The following is a 7,564-nucleotide window of genomic DNA, read 5'->3' on the forward strand; positions in this document are numbered from 1 at the left end:
CGCTGGGTCTGCGTTGCTTTGCGTGGGTTTCTCCCGTTGCGGCGAGTGGAGTGCTACGCTCTGGCTGCTGTGCACAGGTTTCTCAGTTGCGGTGCCTCCTCTGGTTGCGGAGCACAGGCCCAGGCTTGCAGGCTTCAGTAGCTGTGGCTCCCGGGCTCAAGAGCATAGGCTTAGCAGTTGTGGCCCATGGACTTCGTTGCTCCGAGGCACAGGGAATCCTCCCAGACCAGGGGTGGAGCCCACGTCCCCTGCATTGGCAGATGGATTCTTAACCACTGTACCACCAGGGAAGTCCTGTTCTTCTTCTTTATTCTTAATCTTTATTCAGTAGTTTATGTTTCCCGTGCTTTTATAATCTTTCTTTCCATTTTATTTCCTAACTTGCTATAGTTTGTATACAGGAAAGTCACTGTTACTACTGGCAGGAACGTAAATTAATAGTGTATTAAATACTCTCTAGATAGTCAAATCTACAGGAAGGAAGATAAGAGCGTCAGGAGTTGTAAGTAAGGAGGAAAATATAAAAGACTGTTTTCTTTTTTAAAATTTGCTTAAAAGATAATAACTGTTACAAACGGAACAAAATAAATGTAAGGATGGGCCTATAATAAGTGTCCCGGGGAAGGATATGACATCAGATTCAGTATAAAAGAGCAGGTGAATTTATTGGTAAATTTTTATTGTAAAGTTGCTTCATTGTGAAGCAGGAAGTGTCAGATAAGTAGGGATAAGAACTGAATAGAAAGTTCAGAGTGGGAAGTGTGGAGAACTATAGTATTGACTCTAAATAGATTGATAAGTTAAGAATATATATTATTAGGCACTTCCTTGGTGGTCCAGGGCCTAAGACTCTGCACTCCCATTGCAGAGGGCCCAGGTTCAATCCCTGGTCAAGGAACTAGATCCCACATGCCACAGCTAAAAAAGATCCTGCGTGCTGCAACTAAGACCTGGCACCACCAAATAAATAAATCAATCTTTAAAAACAAATATTATTAGCCTTAGAGGAAACACTAAAAAAGTAATTTTAAAAAAGCTTATAGTTAAGCTAGTAGGAAATAAAATGAAAAATTTTAAATATTAGATTATTATTCCATTTATAAGAAATTCTAAATCAGAACTAATCAATAGTACGAGAAGATCATATCAATGGGTTCCAGGAGTGGAGCAGTTGGAGTGAGTGACTGCAAATGGGGCATCAAGGAACTTCTGGGGAGATGAAAATGTACACTTTTGGGGAGTGGTGGTTTCATTTATGTGCACATTTGTCAAAAGTCATCAACTTAAGATATTTCACTTCTATTGTATATAAATTATGCCTTAATAAATTTGCCATTTTCCAAAGGTTATTCTATCTTTGAAGGGTAAATCTACTTGGTGACTTCATTTAGACATCTGTAGTTTTTGCTTGCCAGATATCTCTGACCTCATCTTTCGGTATTATCATCTGATATTATTTTCGTACATAATTACTGGTTTCCTACTTTACGTAATCTTGATGAATAGTCATATGTATTGCCTTGTCCCCCTCTGACCAAAGATGGACATGTGACCCAAGTTAGCCAGTATGACTTTCTGCCCTTGGAATTTTAATCTTGAGTCATATGATCCAAGGACCAAAAAACAGTTGGAGCTGTTTTATCCTGCTAGTGATCAGCCTCTGTGAGATGGTCCATGCCCATCACTGCTCTTGGATCTCAGAGCTTTTGGATCTCAGATTTCTCTTTCTCTTCCTTCATGGGCCCTCTCTGCTACATTGGAATTGTCTACCCCTGTGTGGAACAGGCTGCCAGTGGCCAGTTCTGGGAGGCTGTCCCAGGCTCTTGGGTACATAGAATCATTCTGTTTTTCTGAGCAACTCTTGGGTTGCCCAGGGGTCACAAAGAGTCGGACATGACTGAGGGACTGAACAACAGCATGCCACTCGCGTGTCAAGCTGGGGTGCCCTGTGATGTCCTCTAAGACCCATCTCCCTGGGTCTATCAAACCGCAGTTTCTACTGTGTGTTCTTACTCCCTTTCTGGATGCGACTTATGAATGTAGACCCTCTGGGAAATTCCCTGGTGGTCCAGTGGTTAGAGGGGGCTTCCCTGGTGTGGCTCAACAGTAAGAATCCGCCTGCAGTACAAGAGACACAGGAGACACGGATTCAGTCCCTGGGTTAGGAAGATCCCCTGAAGGAGGGTATGGCAACATGCTCTGGTATTCTTGCCTGGAGAATCCCACAGACAGAGGAGCCTGGCGGGCTACCCTCCATGGGGTCGCAGAGTCAGACACGACCGACCGAGGCGACTGAGCATGCACTCACCCAGAGGTTAGGGTTCTGTGCTCTCACTGCCAAGGCCTGGGTTCGACCCCTGATAGGGAAGATTCCACAAGCCGAGCAGCATGGCCAAAAATAAAGAATAAATAAAAAGGAAAGTAGACCCTCTGTATTCAAGGCTCCTCAAATATTTCTTTTCATTTTTACTCTGGGATCCATGCAAGGGTTTGGAGATGAAGGTCTTCAGCTACCTATTTAATATTCAATGAGTGTGAACTGGTATTAAAACATTTTTGTATTTCACAAAAATTCACAGCACAGTGATCAGCTAGCCCAGTAAGACAGTGTATTAAATATACAGCTGAAGACAATAAAGTTATGTTGGAAAAAATGTTTAGGCAATACATATCTAGAGCCTTAAAAAAGTACAAATTGCACTTTAATTTATAGATGTTTTCTCACCTATTTAAATAGATATATGTATAAAGATGTTCCTACAAATTCACACTCATTAGGATGACTATCAACAGTGGAAAATAACAAGAGTGAAGGTGTGGAAAAATTGGAACCCTTGTGCAGGTCCAGGGTCAGGAACTCACCTAGCAATGCAGGGGATCCAGGTTTGATCCCTGATCAGGGAACTAAGCTCCTACAAGCTGCAGAGCAACTAAGTTCAAGCACTGCAACTAGAGAGTCTGTGCACTGCAATGAAGGATCGCACATGACACACTATTAATAAGACTTAAAAGCAGCCAAATAAATAAATAATTATTTGTTTAAAATAGAATTACCATGTTGTTGTTGTTTAGTCGCTAAGTCATGTTCGACTCTTTGCAACCCCTTGGACCCCAGCATGCCAGGCCTCCCGGTCCCTCACTGTCTTCTGGAGTTTGCCCAAGTTCCTGTCCATTGAATCTGTGATGCTATCCAACCATCTCAACCTCTGCTGCCCTCTTCTCCATTCGCCTTCAATCTTTCCCAGGATGAGTATCTTTACCAAAGAGTGGGCTATTCACATTAGGTGGCCAAAATACTGGAGCTTCAGCTTCAGCATCAATCCTTCCAATGAATATTCATAATTGATTTCCTCTAGAATTGACTGGTTTGATCTCTTTGCTGTCCAAGGGACTCTCAAGAGTCTTCTCCAGCATCACAATTCAAAAGCATCAGTTCTTCAGCACTCAGCTTTCTTTATGGTCCAACTCTCACATCCATACATGACTACTGAAAAAACCACAGCTTTGACTAGACGGACCTTTGCTGGCAACGTAATGCCTCTGCTTTTTAATACACTGTCTAGGTTTGTCATCGCTTTCCTTTCAAGAAGCAAGCAACTTCTAATTTCATGGCTGCAATGATTCTGGGATCTCTCCAGGAAGAGAAAATCTGTCACTGCTTCCACTTTTCCCCCTCATATTTGCCATAAAGTGATGGGGCTGGATGTAGGAGCTTAGTTTTTTGAACGTTGAGTCTTAAGCCAGCTTTTTCACTCTCCTCTTTTACCCTCATCAAGAGGCTCTTTAGTTCTTTGCTTTCTGCCAGTAGAGTGGTTTTATCTGTATAGCTGAGGTTGTTGATATTCTCCCATCAATCTTGATTTCAGCTTGTAACTCATCCAGCCTGGCATTTAGCTTATAAACTAAATAAGCAGGGTGACAATATACCGCCTTGTTGTACTCCTTTCCCAATTTGGAACCAGTCAGTAGTTCCATGTAAGGTTATAACTGTTGCTTCTTGACCAGCATATAGGTTTCTCAGGAGACAGGTAAGATGGTCTGGTATTCCCATCTCTAAAAATTTTCCACAGTTTGTTGTGAACCACACAGTCAAAGGCTTTTGTGTAGTCAATGAAACAGAAGTAGATGTTTTTCTGGAATTCCTTTGCTTTCTCTATGATCTAACAAATATTGGCAATTTGATCTCTGATTCCTCTGCCTTTTCTAAATCCAGCTTGTACATCTGCAAGTTCTCAATTCAAGTACTGCTGAAGCCTAGCTTGAAGGATTTTGAGCATAACCTTACTAGCATGGGAAGCGAGCACAAGTGCCCGGTAGTTTGAACATTCTTTTGTACTGCTCCTCTTTGGAACTGGGATGAAAACTGGTGTTTTCCAGTCCTATGGCCACTTCTGGGTTTCCCAAATTTGCTGACACATTTAACAGCATCATCTTTTAGGATTTAAGTAGTTCAGCTGGAATTCCGTCACTTCCACTAGTTTTTTTGGTAGTAATGCTTCCTAAGGCTCATTTGACTTCACATTTCAGGATGTCTGGCTCTAGGTGAGTGATCACACCATCATGGTTTTCAGGTCATCAGGATCTTTTCTGTACAGTTCTTCTGTGTTTTCTTACCATGTCTTAATCTCTTCTGTTAGGTCCTTGCTGTTTCCCTCCTTTAAACTTCCCCTCCTTGCTGAAATGTACCTTTGATATTACTGAGATCATTGTGTCATTTTTGAGGTTGCACCCAAGTACTGCATTTTGGACTTGATTATGAGGACTACTCATTTCTTCTAAGGGATTCTTGCCCACAGTAGTAGATATAATGGTCATCTGAATTAAATTCACCCATTCTCATCCATTTTAGTTCACTGATTCCTTAAATGTCGATGTTTACACTTGGCATCTCCCGCTTGACCATAACCAATTTACCTTGATTCATGGACCTAATATTCCAGGTTCCTATGAAATATTGTTCTTTAGAGCATGGGATTTTATTTTCACCACCAGACACATCCACAACTGCGTGTCATTTCCGCTTTGGCCCAGCTGCTTCATTCATTCTGGAGCTATTAGCAATCGCCCTCCGCTCTTCCCCAGTAGCATATTGGACACCTTCCATCCTGGGGGGGGGGGGCTCATCTTTTGGTGTCATATCTTTTTGCCTTTTTATACTGTTCATGGGGTTCTGGCGGCAAGAATACTGGAGTGGTTTGCCATTCCCTCCTCCAGTGGACCACATTTGGTCCGAACTCTCCACTATGACCCATCCATTTTGGATGGCTATGCACAGCATGGCTCATAGCTTCACCGAGTTATGCAAGGGCCACGACAAGGCAGTGATCCATGAAGGGGAGAATTACCATATGATCCAGCAATTCTACTTCTAGGTATACACCCAAAAGAATTGAAAACAATGACTCAAACAGATGTTTGTATACTCTGTTCATAGCATTATTCACAGTTGCCAAAATGTGAAAACAACCCAGATGTCTATGAACTAATGAATGGATAAACAAATGTGGTATATACATACGATTGAGTGTTGTTTAACCTTAAAAAGGAACTGAATTCTGATACAAGCTACAACACGGATGAACTTTGAAAACATGCTAAATGAAATAAGCCAGACACAAAAGGACAAAAATTGTATGATTCTACCCATATGAGGGACCTAGAATATGTGAACTCATAGAGACAGAGAGCAGATTAGAAGTTACCAGGGGCTGAGGAGGAAATTGGGGGACTATTGTTTAATTGGTACAGAGTTAGAGGATGAAAAAGTTCTGGATGGATAACGTTGATGGTTGCAAAATAATCTTTCTGTACTTATTGCCAACACATTGTACATTGAAAATGGTTAAAATAGTAAGTTTAATGTTTTGTATATTTCACAACATTTTTTAAAAGGAAAAATTAACTATTTTAAAGTGTATGCTTTTCACAGTATGAGTTTAAAGGAAGTAAATTTTTGGAAGCAGTGAACTCTGTGTTTTTCCCCTCCAAAAGAGAAGCAGGAAGACCTATTCATTTATTAATACAATTACTGAATGCTCACCTTCTGTCTGCAGTAGACTTGGTATCTGAAACACACAATTTTGTCTAGTCCTCAAGAAGCTTACAGGCCTTCTGGGGAGATGGCATCCACACATGGTATAATTAAATTGTAACATATCATTATAAGGGATGTTACATGGCAGTTTATAATTGTGATCTTTCGGTTTTCCTTTTCTCTTGAATTATACGTTCTTCTTCTCTTTCGATATACTCTTTTTTACTCTCTCATACTTGACTATCTTTGAAAATTATCAGGTTTTTCCCCCAGTCTTGAAACCTATCCCAGTCTGCCTGTGTATATTATAGAAACCTCATCCTTAAAAAATTCAAAACTGGACCCAAACTCTCAGTATGTTGTTAAGCTCAGTAGATGATCTCACCACATATTTTGTCTTCTGAGTTAAAAATCTGTATCATTTGTATATTTGGACTAAACAGTTTGGTGGGGAGTTGGATGTGGTTGGAATGCACTTGGGTAGGCTAATACCCCTATCAGATGGCTACATGAGGTGGTTACATGACTGTATCACTTTGCATATAGTTTACTCTGTTCCTATTTTCTATCTCATTGAAAAAGTTTAAAACTGTTTACTGTTCCAGATAAAGAACCATAACTCTGTTTCAAAATTCTGCATGTATTTTAAACATTCTGATAATTAGAAAATTTCCTAGAAATTGGAGGTATAGTGTCAAGGTGAAATGAACTCACCCATGATTGCTCAAGTAAATCTGTTTGTTATTATCCTATGAACTTCACTGCAACTGAAAATGCTTTAATTGACCTGTTTTAGAACTTTTATGTAACTATTACATCCAAAACCAACTCATTATCTCCTTATTACTCTTATAACATCCCAAGGAAACTCTATCACAGTGTTTCTCACATTTTATTGTGATTATGGATTAGATGTCGGTCTTTTCAAAACGGACCCTTAAACACTTATTCTGTACTGGACCAGCATTAGCAGCAAAATACAAAACCACTCAGACCCTCTATGCTGATTCTCTACTTCCTTTCTTTTTACATTTAATTTTTAAAAAAATAATTAAATTGATTCATTTTTAATTGAAGAATAATTGCTTTACAATATTGGATAGGTTTCTGCCAAACATCAACATGTGATTCTCTACTTCTGATTGTCAGGGTAAGTAGGTAGACTTCGTGCAGGGTAGGTTTTAAGGGGGCTTCCTCAAAATAAGGACTGGCAAGTGATAGGTTATATTTGCTATTGCTCTTAGGATCAATATTAATGAAGACAGTAGAGAACAGGATTGGGGGAGCATCCTAGCAAGTAGCAGTTTGGATTAATTTTGGAGACAAGAAGCCACATGTAGCAAGCAGGATGAATTTAAAGAGGTCCAGGCAAGATGGATTGTAACCATGAACATGCACAGAAAAAAGCTTTTGAGTTTTCTGCAGATATGGTAATGGTACTAAAAGATGAGAACAGGGCAGAATTTCCTACCTGCATTGTGTCCCCAAGTGATAGAGCTTGTTGGAAAGCCTTGCTCTGTTCTTTGGTGG

General features: G+C 40.2%; 1 non-coding gene across 1 annotated transcript; it reads left to right on the forward strand.

Annotated features, from left to right (window-relative positions):
• Positions 826 to 898, forward strand: TRNAG-CCC. The gene has a single exon. It is a non-coding gene; the product is annotated as a tRNA-Gly (tRNA).

This window comes from Capra hircus, chromosome 19 (genome assembly GCF_001704415.2).
Source record: "Capra hircus breed San Clemente chromosome 19, ASM170441v1, whole genome shotgun sequence".
NCBI classification, from domain to species: domain Eukaryota; kingdom Metazoa; phylum Chordata; class Mammalia; order Artiodactyla; family Bovidae; genus Capra; species Capra hircus.